Raw genomic sequence first — 15138 nt, forward strand, 5'->3', positions numbered from 1 at the left:
CCTCCCATCATGGCCACATGGCTTGCAGTGCTCTTCTAAGCCCAAAACCCTCTTCCAACCATCTTCAGCTCTGTATCTACCTGGACACTGCCATGTTTGCTTCCTACCTGTGCCACCTGAAGAAGGCAGGCCACCTGGTGCCTTTGCCACCTGGTCCCTCAGACCAGAGGTAACTTATAGCCATCTCTCTTCTCTACAAACAGCCAGCTGTAAACATGGCTTTCCCATCCTCTGAGTGGCTGGCATGGATCCTGAGGGTGTGATGTGTTGTGCTGGAGCTGCAGCCTGCAGCTGAGCCCTGTGCCCAAAGGAGTAAGGAGGTAAGACCCTCACCCACTCATCCATGGTTGGCAGGGAGCAGAGCTATTGGCCTTCACCCCTCTCCCAGCCAGGTCTAAGGATCCACACGCCTTTCTACCCTGGTGCCATTTTGTCCCATCTGCTGTGTGTTCCCCAGAGGTCCTGAGACCTTCAGGCCACAGATCCCCATCTGTGCCACATCTGAGCTGGCTGATGCAGCAGAAAAAAAAAAACACCCAGTATCTGGATCTCTGAGAAGGCAATTTGCTCCATCTGGCTTCTCTCTGGCCAGGCTGAGGTAATGTTGGTGCTGGCCAGCAGGCAGCTGAAAGCAAAAGATGCTTTTTTGAGGGGTTTGGTGTGTTGGCACTACTCTGTGCAAAACAGCTGGCCACGGCCCAGCCCTAGATGCATAGGTGGCCGCTGCACTTTGATTTGCTTTTTTTCCTATTTGTCTTCCGTTGATAAGAATTTGACCTTTTCTCTCTGGCCATGGCACCTGGCCCGAGTCACTCAGACATGGGCTGCTGGGAATATGCTGTCTGCCATTGGGCTGGGAGATGAGAATATTTACTGGTTTGGAAAAGGATGATCCACAGGCCTCTGTCATGCTGACATCTGGGTAAGTTTACTTCACTGCGAAGGAGGATGATAGGTTCTGGCATCAACCCCCCTGAGATTTGCACAGGGAAAGGTGGTATTTCTTACACTACTGATCATCACTTATGGCATGAAGGCAATAATAAATCCCAAAACATTGCTATAGACAAGCAGTTCTCAGGGAAATTAGGTGACCTGACAGCCCAATCTAGGTTAAAAAAAAAAAAAAAAAAAGAGAGAGAAAGAGAGAAGGAAAGAGAGAAAGAGAGGGGGAGAAAGAAAGGAAGGAGGAAAGGGGAATGGGAGGGGAGGAAGAAAAAAAGGGGTGGCAGAAATCCAGTAGTCAACTTTGATGAAAGTAGCAAGCTCAGCAGGAATGTCCAGCCTGTTCCAGAGACTAAGGTGCTGCAAATCTCAGAGTCAAGGTCACTGCCAGCACCATGAATTCCACAGCAGCACAGGTGAGTTGGAACTGATTGTAAGCATGATTTGAGGACAAAAGGCAGGTGATCTGGTTGTCAGCAGGAGCAAGCAGGATGCAGGGAACTGGAGGTGATACCGGGAACTACTGGACACGACAAACAGTTGTGAGAGGTGGGCAAAGGCAACAGAAGGGACAGATACAATATTTTGGCTATAAACATGCTCTCTTGCTCATTATTCTCTAACAAGGAGATGAGAGGAGTACAGGAAACTAACTGCCAATTTATTCCTCTTCATTCAAAGGTGGAAGGAACACCAGGTTCCTTCCTGGTAGGAAGGAAGGATCATCCAGGTGTTTGCCAGAAAACAGCTCAGGACACTGCATTTCAAATCAAACAGAAAATGCCTCTTTCCATGGGGGAAAGAAAAGGCTAGCAATAAACAAAACAAAACAACAACAAAAACCACAAAAACTCCAGAGACACTATTATCCACAGATGGAAAGACTGAGTTAATCATTTATTGGATTTTCTTCTGTGTGTCTGGTCTTTTCTGGAAACAGCTGCAAAAACATTTTTTTTCTTATTTTACTCAGAAAAACAGAGTAACCATCAGAACCCTTTCACTCTTACGTAAGAGTGGAAAAGTTGCTCTACCAGCACAAGGGGAACAGTAGATATAGAGGTAAGGTCCACAAGCTGGGCGTGTGTAAAGAGAGCATAACCTTTCTGTTATTTCTTAAGCGACAGCAATAATAAATCATTACAGTAAAGCCCTGAGTGACAGTGGAGTCATGGCAAGGGATGGGTTGGTGTGCCTATGGGCTGGCTAGCAGGCATTACTATGACACTGATACTGCAAGCCATGCCAGGACCACTGAAATTCCTCTAGTGCTTTCCTTGCAGATTCTCTTACCTGTACTGGCATTTCACACCAGACTGCTGGAAATCTCTTTCGGGGGTTAACTGATTCTTGTTTTGCTTCTTCCTCTGTTGTCAACTCCCTAGAGTCTTGCCATACTCAGGACTCTGGGAAACATATTTTTTTCCAGATTCTCCATCTCTTCTCTACTCTAGAGATTTCACTTTTCTTCCTCCTCCATCTCATCTGTTCCTTGGGAAGAAAGGGAATGACAGACATTCCCTGCCTGTGGAGACAAATAATGGTATTTGCCCTGTAGCTGGCCAAAATTAAAACATTTGATGGAAATCTCATCAGTCCTCTTTACAGATCTCCAACCTGACATTTATCTCTGAAAATCTTCAGAACATAGGTATCTCCCCTTTTGTTACTCTCTCTGTCCTTTAGTAATCTCTTTCATAGCCACATTCAAATGGGACAACACAGGAAATCCTGATGAATGCCCCTGCTCTGTAAGACCTCTCCTGGATCTCTTGATAAGAGGAATAATCTCTATTATTCCTCTCTAAATCATTTCCCTTCCTCATCTCTTTCTGGCCTTCTCTGTAGCAGATTCTGCAGAGTCCCAAAATCAGCTGATTTGCAGCATGTCTGTGCTTCTGATCATGTCACCAATGACAGACAAGAGCTTCCTTTACTTCCCTAGCAAACAGCCAGAAGCCTCTAAGGACCACAGATCCTGGCAATTTATGTGGAATGATGAGACCACAACAGAGGCAGATCACTAAGTCCTTCCCTCACAGCACCATCTACAAGTGGCAGTCCCATGCATGTTGGTGACCCAGGAAACCCTTCTGAATGCTCTGCAGGGTGCAGAATCCAGGGATCAGTCCTAGTCAGATTGAGGTTTTCAGTGTTCTTCCCAGACAGCTCTGGAAGTGCTAGAGAAGTGGTTGGTTACCCCTGGGCTTCCAGGTCCTCCTCAGCTCTGCTCTGGCTGTTTCCCGGGGCTGAGAGTGCAAGATAGCCATCCCTCGGAGTAGAGAAATCCTTCCATCTTGCTTCTGAGCAGGAAGCAAGGAGCCAGGTCCATGAGTCCAGCATACTTCAGCAACAGGAACACCAACACTGGGGACAGGGAAAAGCAAATTTCAGCTAGTTCCTAGGATCTCAGTATTATATCCACGGCTGGATCTGTGTTAATGAGGGAGATTTCTAAAATCACTAAAAGCCCTTCCCTTCCTCAAACCTGTTATATAATGGGTAAAAGAAAGAATCACAGGTTGGTTTATTTGCTCTGTCATCCATACGGCAAGGGGAGGCTTCTACCTGGAGAGGTTATGGGGGAAGGGTCTTTTCACCTGCCATCTAGTACAGATCATGCATCACCCCATACATCTAAAACATATATCCTGAGCTCTGTCCCAAAGGAAACACTAGCTGGCAGCAGAAAAGCAAAGGAAGGATGTAAGGAAGAAGAAACCTTTCACAGAATCACAGAAACACCAAGGTTGGAAAAGACCTACAAGATCATCCAGTCCAACCATCCACCTATCACCAGTAGTACTCACTAGAGCATATCTCTCAACACAAAATCTAAATGTTCCTCGAGCACTTCCAGGTTCGGTGACTCCACCACTTCCCTGTGCATCCCATTCCAGTGCCTGACCACTCTTTCAGAAAAATAGTATTTCCTAACATCTAGTCTAAATCTCCCCTGGCGCAGCTTGAAACCAGTCCCTCTAGCCATTCCCTTTCGTCCTCAGATTGTAGCACCCAGGCAGATGTTCATCATGTCAGTGCATTGTCCATATGCTTTATTTAATCTAACCTACCAATTGCAGACCATCTCAAAATAATTCTGGAAGAACTTTGCTAAGCATGATTACTCTAAAGGGCCTTCTACTCAGAATCCCATCTATCCTAGATCCCTCTGGTTTCCCTGCCTTGTATCTGAATATGGTAATGCTGAACGTTTGCTCAGAGGCAAAGCAAAGTAGCATATCTGGACTAACAACCAAGAGAAGAAAAAGTTTTGCATGTGCAACAGTAGCACATTAAACAAATCTTTGGCACTAAGGAAAGTACAGAGGTGTTCGAAAGTGCAATCAGTGCAATGCACAGGGGAGGAGACCAAACTGCATTTGAACAGAAGAGAAACGCTCCAGGTGGTATTTTCACAGGCTGTTCTTTTCCCTCCAGAATAGCATATTGGATTCTACAAAATGGCATCCTTTCCAGGGAAACCTTAGTCAGTCTTAAGTAAATCATTCTGGTCTTGACCTCCAAAAAAGGATGCTAAATACTGCAACTGTGTAGTATGCTGTGATCAAAGGAAACTTACATTTCAAGCCAAGATACTGTGGCTTTGTGTTTTTGGCTTCCTGAGACACTGGAATTCTCTAAAATCCCCCTGTGTGGTTTTCCCCATGTGCCTTTTTCTTTCCTGCCACAGATTATTCAGACTGGACTGAGACTGTACTTCAGATGCCAAGCTACAGAGCTACAGAGAGCTGAGGGAATGAGTGTGACGTGCTTAATGGCATCTTTTTTTTTTTTGGTAGAATAAGTAGTACCTTCTAACAGTGCTACCAGTGTGTGGAAAACCAGAGTCAGAGGAACAGAGGAAGATTGCTGCAGTTATAGCTATGACTTCATTGGTATGCAGCAAACAGCCTTCAGAGTCAGGTAAACATAACACTTTACTGTCTTCCAAAAAATAGGATCATTATGGCTTGCAACGCTGGGACATTCATGCAGCAGCTTAGTAAATGAAATGCTGCAGCTGCAGACGAAATTAACACCATTAAGAAGAAAACTACTAAACCCAACTAAATAAAGCAACCTCACTACGTTGGAAAGGTAGTCAGAAGAAATGGGGTTAGCCATCTACACTGCATTTCACTGTCTGTTCTCAACATAAGTAGCAGGACTGTACTTGGCATGAGAAATTCTTCCATGTGCAGGTTTTTCCTCTCATTTTGCTTCTTTGGTCCAGTGAGCGCAATGGAGCCCCTTAGGCAAGTGAGATGTCAAGCAGCCATGCTCAGCTTTCCAGTGAGGGACATAGTGTTTCCTTGTGTCTGCCTGCATACTTAGGAGAACAGCATTGGCTTAGGTCCCAATAATGTGTACGATAAAGACCACGCTTACAGCATTTTCAGTCTCCTACACAGTTCACATCCATTCTCCACTTCCTAAATCTCTCCCCTCCTCACATCTGATATTGTAAAATCTTTCCAGGAATGCAGTTTCCATGCTGGAAGACATGCAGTCACAGGAACAAAATCTGTTTCCTTACACAAAATGGTAGTGGATGTAGGTAACATATGGCTAGAAAAGACTGCATATATTGATATCTCTCCTCTGATCTTTCAGTTTATTGAACACATGAAACACAAACAATAGATGCAAGTTTACATGCAGAAAAAAAACAGCACATTTCACTCAGACAGAGCAAGCCCATCCAATGTGAGCAAACTGGTAATGACTTCATCTGAAAGTGAAAGGTTTCTGCAGCCAGTATTCTTGACATGTTTTCTCAACAAAGACACAGTTCCCACAGCAGAGAACAGGAGCCAAAACCAAAAAAGATCTGAGCTGAGGATATCATGTGTCCTGTCAGAGAGTGACACCAGAGACACATCAGTCTTCAAGTACAATACTATGGCAACAGATTCCAGCTTGCATCTTAGAAGGTTCTGTTGTCAGCTTGGGTGGAAGGAGAGGTCAAAATATTTTCTTCACTCTAAGGCTGGTTTTCTGGAAGCAGCTTGACAAACAAGGGCCTGCAGAGCCTCATGGACTAACATCAACCTTAAAGAGTCTCATAAAGAGATGGAAAGCTTGTCCAACAAGATCATTCTTGGGAGGATGTAGTAAGAAGGAAGGCAATATCTTTGTATCAGATGACTGGGAGTATATGTCTAGAGTTACCTACAGAAACTGGATGTAGAAAAAGAGGTTCTAGTAGAAGGCATGTACCCTGCCCTGCCCACTCTTCTCGTATAAGTCTCCTATAGTGCTTCCATAACAAACCAAGACCTCGATCGCCTTTTAAACTCTTCCACACTCTTTCTTCCCTCCCCATGTATCAAGTTCAGCAAACATCCTCTAAATGTTTAGCCTCTCTTGTACCTCCCCATTTTCTCAATAGAAATCTCATCTCTTGCTCCTCACAGCCCTGGTCTCCTAACAGCACCCAACAGCAGATGCCAGCACAAGAGCTTCAGTTCCCCTGTCCTTCTGCTGTTTACCACTGCTGCCTCCTTAAAGAAGGGTCCCAGTTCCATAGACATATGTTCACAGTCTCCCATCCCCTATCTCTCAAGCAACCATTTATATGCTTTTTTCTGCTTCCTCCCCAGAAAGTTGTTTATTCCCAGCCTGCTCCTGCCAGCAATCAACCCTGCATCAGTGGGATGGGTATATAGTCTTGACATTCAACATCACTTGCAGTGTGAGCAGCAGGAAAGCTGGAGGAAGTCCCCACCCACACTACTCTCAATCCTGCCTACCATCTGGAAGTTGTGCCCAATGCCAGATCTTGTGAGGCCAACTCTGTGCAAACAGAATGCTCTAGCCAAGAAGCATCACTTTCCATTAGCTTTTCTTCTATATTTTTCATCAAATGAACTGCTATTATCTTTACACTTACCCTACTCTCTTGTACCAATAACCTTAATTTTTCATTAGTAACTGGATAAAACACTTCCTGCCTTTTCTTCTGCTAGCTCTCAGGATTAGTTTTCATGATTTTCATACATATTCCTCCACACCATAGGTGGCTGCACTGAAATCAAGGCTAATAGGCCATATAGCATCTATCTCTTTTACTCCTCTTACTTTCAGGAAGTTCTTACCTGGAATTCAGAAGGCATGAGATTAATTACATAAACATTTCTCTAGCACAGAGATGTGATTTCCCATAAAGCAGGTTTTATCTCTACAGCTGAGTGTGTTGGTAGACACTGTCTGTCATTTCCGAATCCATATGGATGGAGTCACCATCTCCATGTGGATCCAGAATCCGTAGATGAAACTGATGTGCTGCTCCTGGCTCCCTTGAATCCAAAAATCCTTCTTTACTCCATTTTTTGAGAGTTTGAATTTTTCTCCTTCAACATCATGCTGAGTTTTTACAGCTCCATAAAACCAGCTTTACAATTCTATAACTATCTCAGGATCAAATCCAATTCCAAATTCAGCCCCAGGGAAAAAGCCACTCAATCCCACAAGTATGTGTCCCATTCCTTCAGAATTCTTTTCCATTTAAATTTTTAATTAGGATACTACATTTTTTGATAGCTGATGCAAAAGCAACATTCTGTTTTCCTCCTTTTCTGCTGCAAAAGAGAGAGACATGCCTCTTGGTGATTCCTGTTTTCTGAGCAAAGTAGAAGATGAAGAGGTAGACTTGGTGATGAGAAGTACCTGAGTCAGTTGCGGAAGGTAGAAAATTAGGTTCAAAGCCTGTTGGAGTCAGTGGAAAGCTATCACTGACTGCACTGGCCTCTGAAGTCTACTGTGGTTCTAAAAATGTTAGGTTCTTCCCAAATGTTGGATTTCCACTGTCAGTCTTAAGTTTTCAGTCTGACTCCAATTCTGCTGAGCACAGTGAATTGCCTTCAGCTGTAGCAGCAGTCAGCTCTGCTCAGGATCTGGGTGCTGTGCAAGTGCTTTCAAGTGCAAGACAAACAATTCTGAGTTATACTTTTTCATACTGACAGACTCCTCTGAAGTCCATGGCACACACTTACAAATTAGTCTTCCTACATTACCTGGTAAAAGGTCAAGCTCCAGCATTCTTACTTCTCAGATGAAACAACTGAGGTAAAGCAGTTAAATGACGCGATCAGAGCACAGATGCAAATAAATGTTAGAGTCAATATGAAAGATCTCTTCTTTACATAGTAATAAACCAGATGTCTTTCACAGCACCTCTCAATCCCAATGTGCTGAAGATGATTAAATGCAGGATATTCACCAAGCATGTAAGTGCATTATAAAACTGGAACCCAAATATCCCAGATTCACGTTCACATTTTCAGACACTGTTCAAGCAGAATGCTAAGGCAAGAGCTGCAGCACGTTTACCCATTCGTAGTCCCTACAAAATTGTCAGTTAGAACGAGTATCTCAGGAGTAAGCCTTGCTCAGCTGAGCCTTCAAGGAGAGCTCAGGTTTCCCTATGTTCTTGAGTCTGAACTGTTGGAACTGCGTGGAGAAAGGAGATATATGTCGCAATATACTGCATCACTCAGGCTTGTCCTTCCTCCCTCACTGCCTGAGTAAGGAACACTTTTCCATCAGTAACCTCAAACTAAAAATCTAACTCACATCTTGGAATTGAATTTGAAGTGATTATCTGAGTTGGATGGGAGCTCTTAACCTCTTTACGTAAGTCAGTATTTGTTGATATGTTAGCTGCTCTCTTGAAACAAAGATCAGTTTCCTGTATGTCAAATAAAAAAGTACATCTTTTCCAAAGAACTTGTCATGCAACAATTCTTTAGACATACCTATGATATACAGCCAGGTTTATACTGGAGGCTAGAAACGGCCAAGAAAACAAAGGAAAATCCTTCTCCTTTACATATTGGGAAAGTCGTTATTGATAAAGTGACTTGCTTAAATGAAGGACTAGTTTAATTAATGTTTTTATATCCAAAGAAAACAAATACTACAGGCTTGTGATGATGCAAAATGACTGTACCACATAGTGGCATGACAAGAATCCTTTTCCCTCCAGGAAATGCAGGTAATATGTTTTGAAATGTAAAATGAACATTACTAGAGGCAATCTTTATATCAAAGCTATGGGCCTCAAGCCATGCAGTGGTACCTCATGAAGCCTAAGGAATTTCAATTACCTCACCAAGTATGTCTTCTGAATTGAAAGACATTAAAAGAAGAATTATGGTATATACAAGGTTACATTGCAAAAAGAGGTTGCCAAAGACTCTGTTTTCATCTCCTTTGCCTAAAGGCTGCTGATGCAGTAATGACAGCAGTACTGAACTTTGGGCAGAGGCTATTCCCTCAGACCAACCAGATCAATTGGGTTGGGCTTTAATATTCACTGTGTGTGCCTGGGCTTGTACTGGATTAGACCTCCTGGTTGTTGTTTCTTTTTTGAAGTTAAGACTTTCTCTTGAGTGTCAGACTTCACTAATACACAGGCAGCAACAGCCTCATAAAGGAGCACTCTTTTTAGTTCAGTTGTCTAAGAAATTGGAGCTTATGAGATTATGCACCCATTATCTGTTTGTTCATCTGCCTGTCTCCTGAAGTACCTTTTGAATTGGATAGCTAATTTCAAACAGAAGTAGGATAGAGGCCTCAGGGAAAATTAGGTTAATGGAAATCAGAACTAGATTAATGCTTGTTTTGAGACATGGAAAAGCACATCCCTTGTGCAGCAGTCAGGACTAGCAAGTGGTGTATACAAATTCAGGCACTTTTCTTGCTTGCTAGAGCTATCCAATAGAACACAAATGGGAAATATTGATAGAATTGCATAGGGCAGAGGCAAAAGAGCAAATCAACAGGAAATGAGACTTTGCAAAATATCACACTTTTTGTTACCATTGGTGGAAGTTCCACATTATTGACATGCGCTGTTATCACGGACTCATTATTGGTCACTGAACACCAGCACACAGTGGGTCTTTTTGAAACACTACTGGTGCTAACTAGAGGACTCCATTTTCTTCTCTGGCTAGCTGGCCTGACAGTCAAAGCACAACACATTAACAGTTAAACAAGTTGCTGCCCCAAAGCTTGATGGTGCTTAGGAAGCTTGGCCATAAGTGAATACATTACTTACAAAAGGGTTGAACAAAGGGTTACCATTTTACAGAAAGGTATCTTTACTGTTAATGCTCCCCAGTTTTTGGAGTAATCCCTCAGAGCAGAGGGAAGAGATCTGTCACATCCCTGTTGTCACTGCCTGGGAGTATGAGCGCTGCACATCTCATGGACTATTACTCTGCGTGGACAGTTCAGTTTAAAATGCTAATTTGACCCATACCAGCTATGCAAATGCATGAACACCATGTAACCATCCCCAACATTTCCAAACCTGGGTATCCTACTTTGTCCCAGGCAATCTTTGCAAATGTTTCACCGTCTTAAGAAGTGGAAAACATCTAATTGAAATTTCCCTTCCTGTAATTTCATCCTGTGGTTCTTATCTTATCCACCACGGACAGAGAGAATGGATTACACTGCCTTGAAGCACTCTTGTAATTACCTGCAGAAGGATCATGTGATCTCTCAGTAGTATCATCTCTAACTTAAAACAGTACTGGCTTTTGCTCAGCCTTTCCCATAAGTCCTGCTGCTTGTGTCAAGATGGGTCTACCTGCTGGATAAAGCAAAACCACAGAAGTCTATGTCCTCACTAGAGGTGAGCAGTGATTACTGGAGCTGCCTGTCACCAGTATGAGGAAAATGTTCTAGTTTCACAGACCACGTATTTGAACAGAAATTGAACTAGAAATACTTAGCTTCAAAAACCCACGTTCTTCTTTTGCCTCTGTCTGGTCTTAGGCAAACTGAATTGCAGTCCACAGCTCTTTCACTTGACAGACAAGTCTGTTTAACTTGTTTATCTTATCATATTGTGACCAATGTAATATGAAGTTAGAGACTGGGCAGATGTTGTAAAGTGTGATGGATGACAGGCTTCCACGTGGATAGATATTCTGTCTTTTTTATAACTGCATTAGAGGTCTACATGGAATCACTGAAATATGTACTGCCATTCAACACTTGCACTTTAGAGTGGAACTTTGCGTATTATCAATTTTCTTTAGCAATATTGGTCAACAGACTTTTAAACAAAGATTCCCAAAGAATTTTATCCACTTCCTAACTTAAAAGAAGACTTAGTTTACTACAGTTTTAAAACACTGAATTGTTAGAGATACCTATCTACAGTAACAATCACAGAGGCTGTCATTTCAGAGCATTTTCTGAAATATTAGTGAAGGTATATATTAAAAGACTGCAGCACTTCTTGGTTTTTCTGTTTTTTGAAAGAATGAGTCTCACATGGGTTAGCTGATAAAAAGAAATCGGTACTTTTTTGTAAACGGAGTGGGTGCTGATGTACTTCAGAGTACCCAGGTAAGCCAAGCCTACTTGTAAATGTTCTTCACACTGTGTTTTCACTCAGTTCATACCTGCCTACCTATAGTTTATTCAGGCTGCCACAGTTGCTCCTGCAGTACCAGGAATGCTGTGATGTGTCTCAGAGCCCTTGTTGTCTAATACTATTGGGATTGCTTTGAGGAGAACAGCAGCAGAACTTGTCTGTTCTGTTCCTGGTTTTCATCTTCTTAGACTATCAATTTATTTAACCAAGTTACATCCTGCTCAGCACGTTCAACCTGTGTTCACCATAGCTCTCTCAGAGGTAGATGAAGTCATCCAGGTTTCAGCTGCATCTCAGGATGCAGTTGGAAGGAGTGATGTGGTAAAGAGACCAAGCTAGCCACATGCGGAGGTAGCAAACAACTACTGCAACAGCTGCAGATTTCCAATGTGCAATTAATAGACCTACAACTTATTACCATAAACAACAGCAGTGCCTACTGAATTTTGGTAAAAAACATTGTAATACAGGGGTATTTCTCATCCTGCAGTACCAAGATAAGCAAGTTTTCTAGGGTGTCAGGAAAGAGCAATGAGGGCAGAAAAAGAAGTCTATAATCAGTACATTTCAAAGCAACTACAGGCAAAAGAAACTTTGAAAGAAGTTATTTCCTGCAGACTGAAAGAAGGAACTACCTTTACAGGTATGTGAAACAAGACTTTTTCTACAGGAAACAGATCTTTATCTAAGCATTGCATTAAGAAAAGTAGAAGGGAGAGTTGAGTTGTTGGAGTAGTTGATTCAGCCTTGCTCATAACTCTCATCCATTATTTTGGGGTCTTTTTGTAGATTAAAAACTCTCCAGAACTTACTTCCAAACTCAGGATATGAATTAGGGCAGAGGAGTTTGCTTACAAGAAAATGACTGGCTGTCTTTAAACCCAGGGAGGCCAAACAGGCAACACAGAGTTCCTTTCATTAATGCAGCCACTGGTATTTGTGCTACAGGCTGTGTGGGACAGTGTCATTAAGAAGTATTACTGGTATTACAACGAGACACAAAGAACAGAATGCCTAAAAATTGCATGTTTGCTGTGTGCTGCCATGGGTAGTTCTCCACTCAAATTAACTAGGCCTACATTAAATCAGCAGCACTCTCGTCTTGCACTGGGCATTGAAGGGGTCAGGCTTAGCTGAGGAACAGGTGTAACAGTGATGAGTGGGACAGACAGGGCTTCCCAGCAGCACAGGCGTCCCACGGCACAGCAGCAAGGCTGTGAGGGGATGTGCTTCTCTGAGAGCAGCCTCCTGGTATTCATCTTGGGTCCCAGGTGGGAAAGGGGGAAACAAGCCATCCAAGAACATATTAGCCTCTCCCACCCTGACAACATCCTTGCATCTTCTCTGGGCTGGAAAAGGCATGGCATAGCAAGGTAGGAATGAATGAACGTTGCTTTCCCCAGGAAGATGTCTTGTGTTAGAATTCATCTTCCTCTGCCAAATCTGATGTGATGAGCAAACATGATTTCAGAATAAAAGTGCAACCTGTGTTTGGCCAAATCCTGGAGAAACACTCACTTTGCACCTCCAAAAGTGAGTTTATTATATACCGAAAGAAAGGCAAATAACTAACAGTAACTAACAGCAATAGAGAGGTGTAACCTAAGAAAGAGGAAGAGGATCTGACTTTGCCCCCCCCCCCCCCCCCCATTCTTTTTCAGCTTTAATTTTACAGGGGAAAATGTTAATTGAGATAATATCTGTGAAGTCAAAAGTCAACCCAGCTGGGTCTTCCCCATGTAAACCTTTATCTGCATAATCATGTCAACTCTTTTCCTGCACAGACCTCACAGTTCTCAGCTGCATTGCGTTTGAAATACCCACAGTGGGAGAAGCCACCATATGTTGCCCCATCTGTGAAAATGTGCAAGCAGAGATTGTTTTTTTCTTGTATAATTAACTAAAAGGGGATTAACTAAAAGGAATATTTCACTCTCAAGTTTTAAAAATATTCTGTGGAGATATTCTAAGGTGAATAATCAAAATTACAATGGTCTAATAAGCACAAGCAATTAATAATGTCTTTGAACATAATATTCAAGAGCTGTTGATACAGAAGATTGGGTTGTTTTTTGTTGTTGTGGTGGTGGTAGTGGTGTTTTTTTTTTTTCTTTTAATCAGAGGTCTGGAATAAGACTGTTTTACTGGACAAAAAAATTAAGGCAATTAGAGGATTTGAGGCATGTGTTGTCTTCAACATGTCTCTTCCACTGGAATCATTACAGATTTCACAGGGGAAAAAAAATAAAGGAAAAATCTTTTAATCAAGCTTTTAAAAAACACGCCTTTAAAAAGGACAGGGAATACTTGAATACTTTCTTTTGGACTTTGAATTCAAAGAGGCATTAAAGCCTGCTGCACAGTTCATGATGTAGCTACCTGTGGGATGAGTGGAGACTGTGTTTGATACAGTAGAATTTCCTTCCTCCTGGTGCTTATAAAGATTAACACAATGGGCTGCGATAAACAGCATCAGGCTCCAGTGCTTTTAAAAATGTAGCAGAGTAAAGCATCTCTCTAATTCATTTCAAGATACTACGTGCCCTTACTCTCACAGAACCACAGAATCACCCGGGTTGGAAGGGACCTCAAGGATCATGTAGTTCCAACCCCCCTGCCTAGCAGGGCCACCAAACACACACATTCAGATCAGGTTGCCCAGGACCCCGTCCAACCTGGCCTTGAACACGTCCAAGGACGGGGCATCCACAACCTCCCTGGGCAGCCCGTTCCAGGGCCTAACCACTCTCCTTGTAAAGAACTCTCCCCTTTGTCTTCTTCCAATGAGGCCCTAAGCCAGGTTGGACAGCTGTGGGCTGTAGTCAGGAGTTGTGTCAAAACTCAGCCTGTATTTAGGGTGTGGAGCGGATAAATGCAAGCAGACCTACTTCCCAGAGAGGGGAAGCACAGTGTCACTATCACACGGCCTTCTCAAGCAGAGGGAAAACATGACAGCAGGTGTCTCGTTTTCCATTCCCTGTCTGGTAGGGCATCTGAACACAAACAACTGTGGCTTAAGCACATCCCCATGCGCAAAGAACGCAACCATGACTCTCCTCGGTATAATGGCAGAGATGGCACTGGTTCCAGTGGCTGCCACTGAATAAATGTTTGCGAACAGTACAGATTGTTTAGATGAGGTGAGAAACACAAAGTGGCCAGGAAAAACCTGGAGGAGAATGTTGAGTTTGGTAAGATGTTTCTCAGATTTTCATATGGAACAGCTGGGGAGATGGAAACAAGAGGCTATTTACATGTTCAGGCCTAATGGGAACAGACGGAGAGGGTACATCTCATGCAGGAATGCTGCCTTGTGCGTACGCCAGGAAACCACTGACTGCTTGCTCACCCAGCAGCAGAGCTAGCGAGGTGATGGGCAGCACGTAGCACAGAGACTCGGAAGCACAGTGACAGAAAGCCAAGGGGGAACGGCTTTGAACTAACAGAAGGGAGAGTTGAGTTAGATGTTAGGCACAAATTCTTTACCGAGAGGATGGTGAGGCGCTGACACAGCTGCCCAGAGAAGCTGTGGTGCCTCATCCCTGGAGAAGCTCAAGGCCAGGTTGGATGGGGCCCTGGGCAGCTGAGCTGGCGGGGGGGTAGCCCTGCCCACGGCACGGGTTGGGGCTGGGCGGGCTTTGGATGTCCTTGCAACCCACAGAGGGAGGTTTACCTTCCACGGCGCACACACACGCCGACACGACACCACTCGGCGTAGCACCGCACTCACTCGCGACAAGCTTTGTCTCCGCACAGCCGCCACTCCCTCCCGTCCCGCCCCGCGAGCCACGCGC

General features: G+C 43.5%; 1 long non-coding RNA gene across 1 annotated transcript; it reads right to left on the minus strand.

Moving 5' to 3' along the window:
* Nucleotides 1-2204: 2204 nt before the first annotated feature.
* LOC122162474 lies at nucleotides 2205-15103 on the minus strand. The gene is made up of 3 exons (XR_006169561.1): nucleotides 15018-15103; nucleotides 3146-3312; nucleotides 2205-2470 (listed from the first exon to the last, which is right to left on the minus strand). It is a non-coding gene; the product is annotated as an uncharacterized LOC122162474 (long non-coding RNA).
* Nucleotides 15104-15138: the final 35 nt, after the last annotated feature.

The sequence above is a fragment of the Centrocercus urophasianus genome, unplaced genomic scaffold, assembly GCF_019232065.1.
Source record: "Centrocercus urophasianus isolate 14NV4802_14NV808 unplaced genomic scaffold, USGS_Curo_1.0 seq_21, whole genome shotgun sequence".
Lineage (NCBI taxonomy): Eukaryota > Metazoa > Chordata > Aves > Galliformes > Phasianidae > Centrocercus > Centrocercus urophasianus.